Below are 14978 nucleotides of genomic sequence, written 5' to 3'. Positions count from 1 at the left end.
GTTGCCTCAATTTTGTGATGTCAAAATTGAGGACAACACCTATATAAAGGAGTGACCTCTCATTATAAATCTCATCTTTTATTGTATGCAAGAGTGAAATATCCCAACCGGATATTTACTCATTTTTTTCCCTTTTAGATATTCAGAAGTAAAATATGCAGATATATTACCAAACTCAAATGAAATCAATAGAAACTCCACTAGGTATTTACCCAGCTACTTCTTGAATATAGTATTCAAAACTCGAACATAAGTAGATGTAACATGATATAATAATAAAAACAGAAGATTCTCCACAAGATAATAATCCGTTCTTGTCCAAATAATATTCAGGAATTCAAGAATATAAAATGCATTACAAACAAACAGCATAAAACCAACAAAAACACATACAACTCCTTAAAACAACATTATTGCATTAAACAACAGCAATACAATAACCAGCACTAACAAATCCAATCTTAAATACAGTTTAACAGTCAGATTGGAATACTAGAATAAGAACGTGTAAGCACATATAAAACACCTGAATTGATGTCTCCCCAAATAATGGGTTTGCGTCCACTGCTTGTCAACATAAGGGGCTATGTCCTTGTACTAGCTGAAAGTTGAAGCTTTCCAAATACTCTCATAAGAGAGAACTGAAATCTCAAATAATAAATCAAGCATGCCAAATGAAAGAGTCTCTTCTTTTATCCCCACAGCTGTGACTCTCCGACTTCCCTCCTGGCTTTTCGTCTTATCTCCACTTTATAACATAAATTAACATTTATGTTTTGAGTCCACGCTCTCCAAGTCAATTTTGATATTATATATAATACGCCTTTAACATTTCTAATGTCCCAAAAAAGGGGACATTACAAATCTCCCCTCCTTAAAATTGTTTGTCCTCAAGCAATTAGTACCAGGATCCCATACAAATCTGCAAGTAGCTCTGTAGCCCAAACTGAAAACAAATCCGGCCATATTGCAAAGCAAGGTGCCACTCTGCAAACCATCTATCAACCAGATCCCTGGATCCCATATAACTCTATGAAAAAACGCTGCACCTGTAAGTTGTACAATTATGTTCATCACTGTATACAATCTTAAACTAAATAGGATTACAACCAAGTCCTCAACAAGCCATAGGTACATACGATCAACACCTGGATCCCAAACCCTGTTGTCATAACCAGCTGATATGATAAGATAGAGATGTATCAATGAACTATGCATAACCCAGTAGATGGTGACAACCTGGCCTAAATGGATGATGTAAGAAACGAGCCACTCAAAAATTGAAAGTAACACCCTGGGTGCATCAAATACCATATTGTTAGGGTACACAGGTACTACAAATAAGAATGAAGCTGAAAAAGAATTCCCTATAATCAACACATAACTCTCCTCAATCCTCCACCAAGACTTGTTTAACTGCTAAAATAAGAACTCCATCCAACCTATATGTAAGTTAGAATTCGAAAACATGTAAAGGTTGTACGAAAAAGGGGAGGCAATAGTCACTTCACCACACCAATCTAGTGACCAAGGCTCGTTGTTAAAAACTGTAGCTTGATCTAAATCTCTAAAGTCAAGGTCATCCTCTTCCTGGAAATCAAGAGGAACTCTCTCCTCTACCTCAAAAAGTGGGTCATTCGAAATCCAAACACCATCTACCTCAAACAACGGGTTGTCCATCAATGTGATCTGAATTTTTTAAAACTTGGTCGCTTGAGGCAACTATCCAAATCATACATCAACTGAATGCTATCAAGTTCATCAATTACCTCTAGGAAAAATTCCTGCCTCCTTTTATCCTCATGTTCCCTAGAATTATTTGTGCTCTGAATCTAATTTTCTCCTTCCTGAAGGGAAACCAAGCATCATCTAATGCCTCATGAGTATTCTTAAGCTCTCTATTGAGTTCCATAATCTCATTCCATTCTTTATTCAGCTGATCAACATGTATTTCAGCAACCTTAAGAATGTTATTCCTGTAGGAAAGCAAATACAGATAATCTGATTTCATAGTTTCAAGAGCTATTTTGATCACTTACAAATCAAAAACAAGCCAATCTGCTTCCACTTCCTTTTAAACCTTCATGTAGAGGTCTTCAACCATTTTGTGAGTGCTATCATAATAGATCAATGATGCCATAACACTATCATTACTAACCTTCAACTGATTCTTTGAGGAAAATTTTTCATTATTGTCCTGTTGAAGCGGTTCATCATCTTGTACTGTCATCTTAGATTATTCCTCTAAATTCATGTCATGGGTATTAGAGATAAATGGTCTATTATGCAAAGATTCGAACCTACTATTACCAACATAGAAATTTGTGCCCTATGTATTCTCTTCTGCATGATCAATACCTGAAGGCTACAACTCAATGGGGGTTGACTACTCTCCTTTTTCAAGACCCTCTATTAGATGGTTCTGGTCTACTGGAAATTCTTCATACACATTCTTGCACTGATCTTTTGCAAGGAGATCCTGAACCATTTCCAAATACTTTTTTTTGCCATATCCGTCTTATTTTGCTGCTCTAGATGAAGCTCCAAGTAATCGCTAAATGGTAAGTTATTCTGAACTCAGTCAGGAAGTTTTTTATATTCTCTGTAAATGTTGAGAATTTCTTTTCTTATATCAAAATTTCCACTTCTATAGGCTAGCTTGTCATTAGTATGTTGTGGATGTCCATGTTTATCATAAATCTTCCTTTCATATGCATTGGTTTTCTTTACTTTTCCCTTGGCATAGTTATCCTTCCTATCCCTTATATCTCGATCAACTAATCTCAGATCCTGTTGATGAGATAGGCTAAGTTTTGAGTAATCAAAATTTTTTACTGGGTAGTTGGGGCCTAACAAGTCAATTTCCATTGGACCTAATAAGGTAGGAAGTTTTATCTATTCAATTTCACAGTTTTCAAGTATCTCCTTCTTTCGAGATTTTAGTTGTTCAAATTGTGTCTCCTTCGCAGTAATATGTCGCTTCTATTTTGCAATGTTTGCTATAACATTACTAGCTTGCCTTTTTAGTTCCTGTATAACACATTTGCACTCATCTGCCTTTGATTTTAGTTCTTCAACTTCTTTTTTCATTTCATCTAGTTCCTGTCCAAATTCGTTCATTGATGATTTTACTTTGGCATCCTTATTTTCTACCCTTTTAAGCTCCTCTTGGAATTTACTCAGATAGGTTGTCATTTTTTTATTAGAGCTCTAGTGTCCAATCTCTGCTCATACTCCAGTTGATATTTCAGTTTTGCCATCTGATTGCACAACTCAAGTTGTCGTGCAGAAATTTCTTGTGCTTCCCTTAATTGGTTTTCCTCGTACTCACAAATATTTGCCATGCCCACTGACTGATTGAAATCTTTGTAGATTTTGTTCACTATTTCATTGATTTTGTTGTATCAAAATTTGCCAATAAGTCACTAGAATGACAATCAGGAAATGATTGTTTCTTGTCTACACTTTAACACTTGCAAGCCTTTCCAAGTTTGGTTACGAGATGATTTGAATTTTACCAATGAAAATTATGTTTGCTTCCAAACGTTTGAAGATGCTGGCACGAAGACGTTACTGCACTACACAATCTCATGCACTCAATGACACTAGTTACTTGCGACTACCCTCTACCAATAGCTCGTCTTGAGAACCTCCTCTTGGTTAACTATATAGTTCTGACCCTCTGCTATGTTGATGGATGGTGGACCTCTAATATGCTTGCCCAACTTCTAGCTGTTATGTTTGCTTGTACATCAATACTCAGCTCCAGAAATTATCAACTTCAACTACTCATATTCTGCTAACTTTTATTACCAATAGTTGAGAACACCCAGTTCACACAGCAAGACAACTCTACCATATTCACGGGACCCCTATTCGGCTCCTGAAACAAATATCATGAGTCTTCAATGTGTCTTCTAACCTCCAATGTCACGCAACCTTTGTCAACTCTTTTAAGGTAATGACCAAAAAATGAATCCTGTCAGAAACTTTCAACGGATTTGGCATATAAAATCACCTTTATGGCAACAAACCTATTCACAGCATATTGGACTATAAAGTTGAATGTCTTGAGCTCCTATCAATGTCCAATACTTAATTCCTCGGTGTTTCCTATTCATGGCAATCTTCATTCACATGCAACAACCTTTTACTTCGTAAAAGAACACTCGAAAGGTTTTTTTTTTGTAACGGCTCCACATTGTCGAAGGCTTTCTGTCAAGCACCATCTTCAAACCTCTATCCATAGTATAGCCAAAGACAAATAATTTCTCTCATATCTGCCAAAGACAAATATCCTCCATGTAAGATGAAACCCTAACGCTATCTATACGAGTTGTGGCAGGTAACCTCCATGTCTTCCTGCTTGTCGATGACACCTCTCCTAATGTATGGAGAATCTGAATAGGTAACAATTGTTGTTGATTTGGTAAAAATAAGATGACTTCTCAAATTGACGAGTCCTCTAATAGTTTATTTGCTCAGGTCAAGAGTTTAACGGCAGATGTGTGATGGAGCTCCTCCTATGTCCCGCCAATTTTGAATTCGAAGACCAAAAGAATGAAGTCTTTCCAATTAAAGGCCAAGATGCACAGTTAATTGACTTTACTTTTCAACCCACCATATATCCTTTCACGTATAGACACTGATGAAAGAGAAAATTATATGTTACTTCACTTCCCCCAATTCAAACTTGTTCTTCCGCTAACGTGCCTTGTCTTAGAATTGTGTTTCAAAATTAACGCTCTCTACTACCATTTCCCAATCCGAGAAATTCGCAAGAATGAATGGCTTCATTCTCCAAAACAAACACTTTCCTTGCGCACTATTTTGGATTGGATGGACTATAACACAGAGTCGAATGGTTTTTAACCAATAGTGAGTGGAGTATGCATATGCCAAATTCTACTCCTAAACTTCCCACAACAAGCCATTTTCACCAAAGAAGGTTACTGTATATGTTTATAGCTATGGTCTTACGTCCTGTCAAGTGGCTATGACTGGAATCAGCACTCCAGAAAATATTAATGCTATATTTCGTCAACTATTCGAGTCCATCATGAATGTCTTCTCACCTTTACTATACTCATCTGATTATGTAACAACCAAAGTTCTTCAACTGCGATTGTCACGCATTCTGTAAACGTCTTGTCATTAATCTGTCATTACCTTCTATACTTCTTTTCACGGTAGAAATTCGGACTTTCAAAAAAACATTACTTCTCTACACCTTCAACTCTCTCACCAATCGTTCCTTCCTCAGAAAAGCAGAGTCTCAATTGATTCTAGCAAAAAAACTATTCACCCAAGTATGAGAGCCTCAGGAGCGTAATTCACTAACCTGGAATAATTTCTTTTCGTAGCTCTAAATTTAAATATCAGAATTGATTATCATTGTTTAGGGAAGACCATGAGAGATAGACGTCCCATTCAATAAAGCATGACCATCAAGATTCTTAGCTAGGAGGGCTAAGTTCAACATTTCTTTAACCTGCTCGCTAGCAATCCTAATAAAATCTCACAAGCCGGCCAAAAAACTACTCTGATCTAACTCCACAGAATGGAAGGATACTCCGCTCTGATACCACTGAAATATCCCAATCGGATATTTACTCGTTTTTTGCCTTTTAGACATATTCAGAACTAAAATATGCAGATATATTACCAAACTCAAACAAAATCAGTAGAAACTCCAATAGGTATTTACCCACCTACTTCTTGAATATAGTATTCAAAACTTGAACATAGGTAAATGTAATACGATATAATAATAAAACTAGAAGATTCTCCACAAGATAATAATCTATTCTTGTTCAAATAATATTTAGGAATTCAAGCATATAAAATGTGTTACAAACCAATAGCATAAAACCAGAAAACTCACAACTCCTTAAAACAACATTATTGCATTATACAATAGCAATACAATAACCAGCACTAACAAATCCAATCTTGAATACAATTTAATAGTTGGAATACTAGAATAAGAACCTATAAGCACAAATGAAACACCTTAATTGATGTCTCCCCAGGCAATGGGTTTACATCCACTGTCTTCCGACACGAGGGGCTACGTCCTCATACTAGCTGAAAGCTAGCTTTCCAAATACCCTTGTAACAGAGAACTGAAATCTCAAATAATAAATCAAGCATGCCAAATGAAAGAGTCTCTTCTCTTTTTATCCCCACAGCTATGACTCTTCGCTGCCCTCCTGGCTTTTCGTCTTGTCTCCACTTGTCCTTTTTGCCCACTTTATAACATTAAATTGACCTTTATATTTTGAGTCCACGCTCTCCAAGTCAATTTTGATATTACATATATAATGTCTTTCACATTTCTAATGTCCTACAAAAGGGGCCATTACAAAGAGAGCTCTATCAAACTTGTGCAAGCATAACTTTGATTGTGTAATATGAATTTGGAAAAAAAGTGAATAGAAAGAAACAATTGGAGCTTAACTTTGATTGAGTGCAATTGTGATTAGTGCAAGTTGGAAGCTTTGACTGTAATTTGCATTTGTTATCTTTGATTCATGTGGTTTTTCATTCCTGATAATTGAATATAAAGAGTTAGGAAGCAATTGGAGTCAAAGCTTTGACTGGGAGTGATTGCAAAGATATATAGACCACGAGCTTTGACTGTAACTTGTATCTCTTTCTTAATTCACAAAAATAGTTAGAATTATTTACTTCTAGAAGTCTTTGTGCCCCATTAGTAAAGATCATTCTTATAGCATAGATTAAGACCGAACTTAGGGCAAAACTGGTACGCTTTCAGCTAGCCTTTGAGTTAGTGTTGGTTTATCGGTATCACCATTTACAACTTTAGGTAGAAGTGTAGTTAGAGGTTTCATCTTGTCCACTACTCGCTTCGCGGGTAAGTGGATTCTTTTCTAAAAGCTAAGAGGAAAGAATATTGGTAATACCCTTTCAGATCTCTAATTTTCTTGCTTACCTTGAATTGATTCAAGGAACGGTGAGAAAGGGGAGCCTTCCCTTTAAGGTAGGAGAGATTCTATCTCACACATTGTGGCTGGTCCACCTATTTTGCAACTAGATTTTACCCAAATGTCGGTTGCAAAATATCCACCCAACACAAAGGTCTAACCTTTTATCATGATGGATGTCATATGGTTGATATCTAAGTAGATCAGGATAGATTATATCTTGTAAATCAATATCAACTAAGAGATAGATGTTGTCACATAGATATCTATAAGTTATATTGTATAGATATATCATTGTGGAATTAATATCCATGGGCAATGTTATGATTTTAATGTTCCTATGGTAAGTATCATAGAGTGATACATGTGCACATACCTTATGAACATTTTGAGTATTTGGTGAATATCATGCGACTTGATATTCAGGAGGCCATTTACTCAAAGTACTTGGTGAATATCATGCGACTTGATATTTTGAGGCCATTACTCCTAATATCATGAAATAATATAATTATGGTGGATATCCATGGAAATGACATTAAATCTGATAATGCATATCTCGCAGATAACTCCTAAGTTGTTGTACTGAGATATGGCATGGTGTATACTATGAAACATAGTATTAGAGACACCATGCGTAGATATTTTCTTGGTAGGGATCATGGGACTTGATAATAGTATACATACCAAGAAAATATAAGTATGATGAATATCATATGGTTGATATTCCTTGTTAAATCATACTTCTAATAATATTGAAAGATAACATCTAATTTTGTGGATATATGTTGATATCCTTGAATACATCATTTAAGAGAATATCATATTGAGATGATATCTTTCTAAATTTCTATAACAATCCTCCCTAGCTAAGAGGAAGTGTTAATGTTGTAGCTTCAGTCCACTTAATTTAACCATGAGATGCCTTGTTATGATTACTAGTTAATCATTCTTATCGGTAATCACTGGACATTAATATATATAATCAAATATAATTAACAATAGCCTAAGCTACTATTCATAAATTAATGTGTTAATGAATAGATATGTCCCATAAAGGAACATGTCTCTCCTTATCTAATTCACAATATGAATACAGAGAGATCACCGCCTTTGGAAAACATGTGCGTTATAGGCAATGTTATTACATTTGTAGTGATCTTTACTCAACAAAGCTAAAGTCAATTGTCCCAAGATATCTGAAGTGAAAAAAATTCAGGCTTTTCTAATTCTTTGTGTCTTGTCACCCTTTGTCCTTTTCTAATCTTCATAAGGTTTTCTAACTCAGTAGTTCAAATGAATCACAGAGGGGAAGAAGGGAGTAGTTGCTGCTAAAGAAAATGGACAAGGGTGCACCTTTGAGATAGAAGCTTTCAAATCTGAAAAGTGGTTAAGTTTGGGAATTAGGGCCACATTTCACCAAAGGGGATGGGACTTGCAATCAAAAAATGTGTACCAACTATCAGGTGTGCACTTGATGTGGAGATGCATAATTTATAAAAGGAAGAATTCAAAGTTCAACTTTAAAAGAGAATTCCTAAGAATAGATGTATGCTTGGACAAGATGACACCCTCAGAAAAGGATAACCTAGCAATGAGTTCCATTTATAGGTGTACACTTAGGGGCAAGTGTGGCCTTGATTATTGGAAAAAAATTGGTTTATAAAAATTAAAGTATATTTACAGTCAGACACTAATGGTAGAAGTGCATGTCACGTAATGGAGACTACATTATGAAGTTAAAAACACTATTCTAAGTGGATGAGGCTTGTGGAAAATGCATCTAACAAATGAAATTCAACTTGTTGTACTCAATTCTAACATGACAAAATCGGGCCAACCCTATACAATGCTCTCATGGACTCATAGGTATCTCTATGATTTTAATGTATTGGATAATATGTTGTAAAAGAAATTCATTATCCTTGAATTGACCTTTATTTAGCATTTTTCATGCATCTTTTTTAAGGGGTTCCATCAAGTTAATCACCTTATTGCTTGTCAAGACAAAGTTTTTCTTCTTTGACTACAAGTGCTTGATTTTTGGAAACCTTCAAGTCTTTTCTTCATTTTTCTTGTTTTTCTATTTAGTTTTTAATCTTGTTTTTCCACTAGGATTATAGCCCTTGAAATTCCACTCATTTCGAGCTATCTTAGGCCTCAAACAGAGTTGTCTAGCTCAAGTTATTAAGGTTTAAAGCATGTTGTGGGTAAGGTTTATTGACCTAGTTGCATGTATTTATTAAAAATCCTTAAGAAGTGGGCTTTGTATTGATAATTGCATGAAATAAAAATGTCATTTGTATGGAAAATGGGTTTAGAACCCCATTTTCAAATCTCACATCACTAAGATATTTTCAATGTTTTAATGGAAAGGTGGGTTTTTCCAATCCTTTTGCATATTATATCAATAAAATTATATTTACATATAAATATAATTACATGAGACACTTTAAATGCAATCAAGTGTAATTTTTATTTAACATTTCATGTCATCATAATGAAAATCACTTTTAAAACTCTAACATCAATATATTCTAAGTCTCAAATGCATAAAGGTGGGCTATTTAAATGTGAATGCATATGTGAAGTTCAAAATATATGCAAATACATATAACTTAACATGTATAAGTGGGGTTTTAAGATGCATTTGCATATAAGAAGCTCATTCTTATAAACTTTTTAACTTAAACGATTTATAGTGGCGAATCCCAACGCATATACACATGCATTTGCATATGAAAAGCACATTTTATTCAACTTAAAGGGCATAGTGGCAATTTTGAGTCAAAATGCATGTGTTTTTTACTCAAGAAAGTCTGTCATTATACTTGCATTCAAAAAAAAGAGCTTGGGCAGTGAATTTTGGATAAAATACATATGCTTTCAACCCCTAAAAACCCGGTATTGAGCCTTTTGACTTGTGTTTTGTATCAAATAGAATTCGATGGCAATTTTAAAGGAAAATGCATGTGTTTCTTACATTTAAAAGTACATTTTATGCATGCTTTTAATCAAACAGACCTAGACTTTGATTTTAGAGGCAAATGCATATGTTTTCAGCATCAAAAAACACATTTTAACATCTCTTAAGTGTTTCTTGTGGGCATAGATGTGGAGGATGAAAACATATGTTTTTGGGTTCTAAAAACCTGTTTTTCTTTCCTCTTTCATGCATTTTGGCTCTCTATATCTAGGGCAGCGATTTTACATGCATTTGCATGCTTCCAAGCACATGCAAACACTCAAAACAGCCTGCCCAAACACGTTTCTTGCTCAAAATGGCTCATTAAAGGGAGATTTGTGCATCTAATCCCAACATTTTGCATTGGATTCTAGGGTAAGAACCTTCACTTACACCTTGTTCCTCATCCATTTTAAGTAGCATTTGATGCACTAGGCACCATTTTGGGTTGTCATTATATATGGTTTTGATTTGGTCAATATAGTTGCTATACTCGTGCATTTTGTTTCTCCATTATTCAACACTTGTCAACCTTTAAATCTTAACTTGAATATGCACTCGTTTCTTAACAAGCTTGAGTCAAAATCTTGTCTACATAATATCTTTTTGGAGATCTTTCTCTAAATCCGAAAATCATTTGGATTTATTTTCAGATTTCTTCAAAGATTTGGGGAAGAACTTTGCTCTTGTTTTCTCAAAAGAGGTAAATTTTCTTGTGCAATTTTGGGGCTTTGTTTTCCATGTGTTGTATATATTTTTTAAAAATGCAACTCTTCCATTTCATTTTGTATTGTCCCCCTATTTTTAGCAGTTGGCAGGTAGTCAGTGAGGCCATTTCTTCATGGTCTGGCAGGACGTTTAAAGGGTCCATGGTGATCGACTTACTATTTCTAGTAAGTTAGTGATGGCAGTTTCCATTTTTGGCAAGCACCTAGGTGCTATATTTAGTCAGTGATGATATTGACACTTCTAGTGGTATATATTGAATTTATGTTTTAAAAACTGTTTCTGAGCATTTAGAGGGGGTATTAATCATTAATTCACGTGGAATATAATCCAAAGTCTTAAAACAAATGCTTTTAAGTGAAAGGTGTGTTGAAGAAGCCTTTTAAGTGAAAAGTGTCTCCATGAAGCTTTTAGCTTGGTAGTTATTTATTATTTATTCAAAGTTATTAAATGAAAGCTTCTAATGGAAAAGTGTATTGATAAAGGCTCTTTTGTGAAAAGTGTGTGAGAGAAGCTACTTCTTTTGGTGTCTTGAAGAAGACATCTTAAATTACTATAAAAGTAATGCTTTGTGAGAAAGCAATTCATTCATTATATACTTTTGATTATGAATTTGGTGAGCTTCTCCAAGAGTTTGATATTGTTGTTGAAATTACTGATTTCTACAACTCTCATTGCACTTTGGATTGGTTATGTATACCAATGAATTGTGTTTGTCAGTCTAATTATTGGCATGCAATTGATCTCAGACTTTTACAGATGCATTTGGGCCAAACAGTAAATTAATTACTGCTGCAAGCAAGAGGAATAAGGTGGATATCATAGGGTATCAGAGATCTACAACTAAGGAAGTCATTTACACTATCTGAAGCACCATTTGGGAGGCTGCAATCAGAATGACAGGCACCATGGAAACTCCAATAGCTGTGTTATTTATTACAGGTCGGCGTCACATTATGTTGGGTTGTGATCACTATTACAAGTGACATTTGGAATTAGGGAATACAGCATTTGGCTTGGAAGCTAGTAGCAAGCGGCGCTCATACATCTGGATAAGAAATTTTCCAAATTCTAACAGTCATAAGGATCCAAGATTGAACTTTCTATTTGCTAGGTTCTCTCATTTAATAAGTTTATGTATGTTACTTGGCATTGTGATTACTTGGTATCGTACTTAATTGCAATTGTTATTAGAAGAAATAAAGTTGGAGTTGAACTGTAAATGTTACCTCAACATGTATTTGTCTGTATTCTAGAAAAAACAAATAAAAAGCATGTATTTGAAAAAACAAAGAAATTATACACATTCAAAACACAAATAAAATTCTTCAGCATAGATTGAGAGTGAGCAAGCAATGCTCATTACAGTGGTATTAGAGCTTGTATGCTAAGTTTTACACAACAATGTCAACCCACCTAAATTGAAGTTAGAACCGGTTGGGTTTCATTTCCAGATTTGCATAATTTTATTTTTGTTGATGATCTTTCTTCCATCAAAATTCTCCAAGTTGCATATGAAAGATCTTCATTCTTGTATATGCAGTCGGGATTAAATATAATGTTCTAAACATTGAGTCACTTTCAAGAAGAAAGGAGTTTGTATCACATGCAAGTGCAAGATTAAACCCCACTTTTCAAGTGCATTACATACTCATTCCATGTTTTTACCAAGGCTGCAAATCCACATAAAAATCCCATTTTTGAGTTTTCCTCTCATTTGAAGAGTTCCCTTTGCCTAAATTCCTTCACCCTTTGTAGCTCAAAGGCCTTCCACTTATATCCTATACGTATACTCTTCCAAATCTGCGATGTTCGAGCTTGAAAGACCATGTTATGGCCTTTTCTGGAAACTCAAGAACGCGAACATGATGCTATCATACAAAGAAAGGGATGGAAGATGCAATGATTGTAGGCATAGAATGCTTTCAAGACTAAAATGATAATGAGAAAATGTTTTTCCAGTAACCACCACTATGATGCAAAACAATCAAAGATGTGGATTCAGATTTCGGTTCAAGATGCTTTCACCAAACTAGACAACGTCAATCATAAAGCATCCCTATAGCGTCATGAAGATCAGTGAAGAATGATGTAATAGGAGTTGTCTATTGTCAAACACTTAAAATATTTTCATCATGTATTTCTAATTTTTTTTTGACAAATTACATATAATGTAAATATAAGATGCAACTGCATGTGATAGTATCACGTGCAAAGTTGTTTCATGTAATCATGTTGCAAGTGATTTAAGCCTTGTAACATTGAATAAGTCATTTAGTTAGAAGTTTGTTAAAGAATAAGTCAAGGTGGTTGAGGATTCCCCTTTTTCTCTCATCTTTTCCTATATAAAGGAGGGAGCTCAAAGTAAATTAAGATCATCTTTTGACAAGATGAGAAATTTCTGCCAATTTGTATATGCACTCTTCAAGCTTAGATGTAAACTTGAATTGCTTTCAATAAAAATAGTGAATTGCTTTCAAACTTTGTGTTGATTCAAAGTGTTATGTGACGACATTTTCTAGGTATTGATTATGAATTTTGGACTTTTGCTCAAGAGGGATTTGAATTCAATTATGCAGACTTTGAGGTGGTTATTTTATTCAGAGTCAATTTGAACTTTTGAAAACATTGTGCTACAAGAGGACAAATTGTTATAGTTGGTAGTGGCTGTAATTACTTAGAACTAAAGACTTTGGGCTTCAATTGTAGGCATTTTTATTAAATTTGAGAGGATACAGTAAGAGATTTTGTGCCTTATTGGTTATTCTACTTGAAACCTCATACAAGACAAGTACAAGAGACTATGGGTTTATGTATTTGTTTCACAAAATATAACACATAACTGCTGCCTATGGTATTGTTCTTACATCAATTTCAAGTCACTGGAACTATTGTAGCAATAAGGTACTTTTTGTTAAGTTGGAAAGTTGTATGCAAATCATTCCTGAAAAAGGAGGAACTGATTAAGAGAACCCTTCTTTTTGTAATTTCAGCTAAGTTCATGTTGAAGCCACCTATGGTAAGAAGGATAAAGATATAGATAAAGATATATTTATTAATTTCTAACATGAGACCACAAAGAGGGTCTAAGGGATTGGAAAACAGACAATGAGGCCACAACCAATAGTAGGAGCACCAAACAATATCTGAGGAAAGAACAAGTAAGAAAGAAAAAGAACAAAATAGAGAAAGATTAAATACTCCTCACAGACGAGAAGTAGTCCAAAATAAAAAAATATGGTCTGGGGCGAGGGTGTGCCCTATGCCATCTCAAGGAGTCGTTGGGGATGTGGTAACATTGTCAGGTGTGTCCTCTATGAGGCCTCACAAATCTTATGTGACAAAAGGAGAGTCGAGTGACCGTTTCGTCCCTTAGGCAAAAGACACAAAGGTGAAGGAGGTGATGAGCTTGTCTGAGGTTTGTCTTGATGGGAACTAAAGCTACAAAGTGTGATCACAAAGCCACATGGCCTCCTAGAGATAAAGTGCAAGACACCACTAGTCAATGTATCTAAAAAATGAAGAAAGCGACCTGCACTCTCTGAATAGGCAATATAACCTCCCCCTAACTTCATAATAGATGGGGCAACGAAAAACAAAATGAGTCTCAATTTCCACATCCCTAAGGGGGCAAAAGAGGCAGATCATGTCCTCTCTATCAATCTAGTGGTCAATCTATATGCGTAGTCAATGGGAGCCCACTCTGAAAGATCCCAAAAAAAATAAAGCGGAGGGCATGATTCCAACAATAAGTGAGGTACAAAGGTCGCACAATAAGACTTTGTGCCAATTCAACCTATTATATGATGATATTTTCTCGAACCGGTTGTGAGTTTTACAAAAAATTTCAAGAGGGGTGTGAATTCAATTGTGTAGACTTTGAATTGTCTATTGATTTCAAAGCCAATTTGAGCTTTTGAAGACATTGTGTTGTAGGAGAACAAATTGTTATGGTTAGTGGTTGTTGTAATTACTTAGAATTGAAGACTTTGGGCTTCAATGGTAAGTGTTTCTATTAAATTTAAGAGTATCCAGTAAGAGACTTTGTACCTTCCCGGTTATTCTAATAGAATCCCCATTTGAGACAAATTCAAGACTTTCAGTTCCTATATCTGTTTTGTGAAATATCAAAAGTTAACTACCACCCCTAGTGTTTCTCTTCCATCAATTCCAATGTCACCAGTATAATTGTAGCAATAAAGCACTTTTTGTTAAATTGGAAAGTTGAAGTTGCATGCAAATCATTCTTGAAAAAAGAGGAATTGATTAGAAGAACCGTCTTTGTTGTAATTTTAGTTAAGTTCCTATTGAAGCCACCTAAGGTAAAAAAGGGAGCCTCC

General features: G+C 34.9%; 1 protein-coding gene across 3 annotated transcripts in view; it reads right to left on the bottom strand.

Moving 5' to 3' along the window:
- Positions 1-14978, bottom strand: part of LOC149531008 (DUF3754 family protein, putative (DUF3754)) — a 272285-nt gene that overhangs the window by 200361 nt on the left and 56946 nt on the right. The gene's annotated exons all lie outside the window — the stretch shown is intronic.

The sequence above is a fragment of the Cupressus sempervirens genome, chromosome 11 (genome assembly GCF_028749045.1).
Source record: "Cupressus sempervirens isolate cs-2001-9-10 chromosome 11, ASM2874904v1, whole genome shotgun sequence".
Lineage (NCBI taxonomy): Eukaryota > Viridiplantae > Streptophyta > Pinopsida > Cupressales > Cupressaceae > Cupressus > Cupressus sempervirens.
This window is presented reverse-complemented; position numbering and strand designations above follow the sequence as displayed.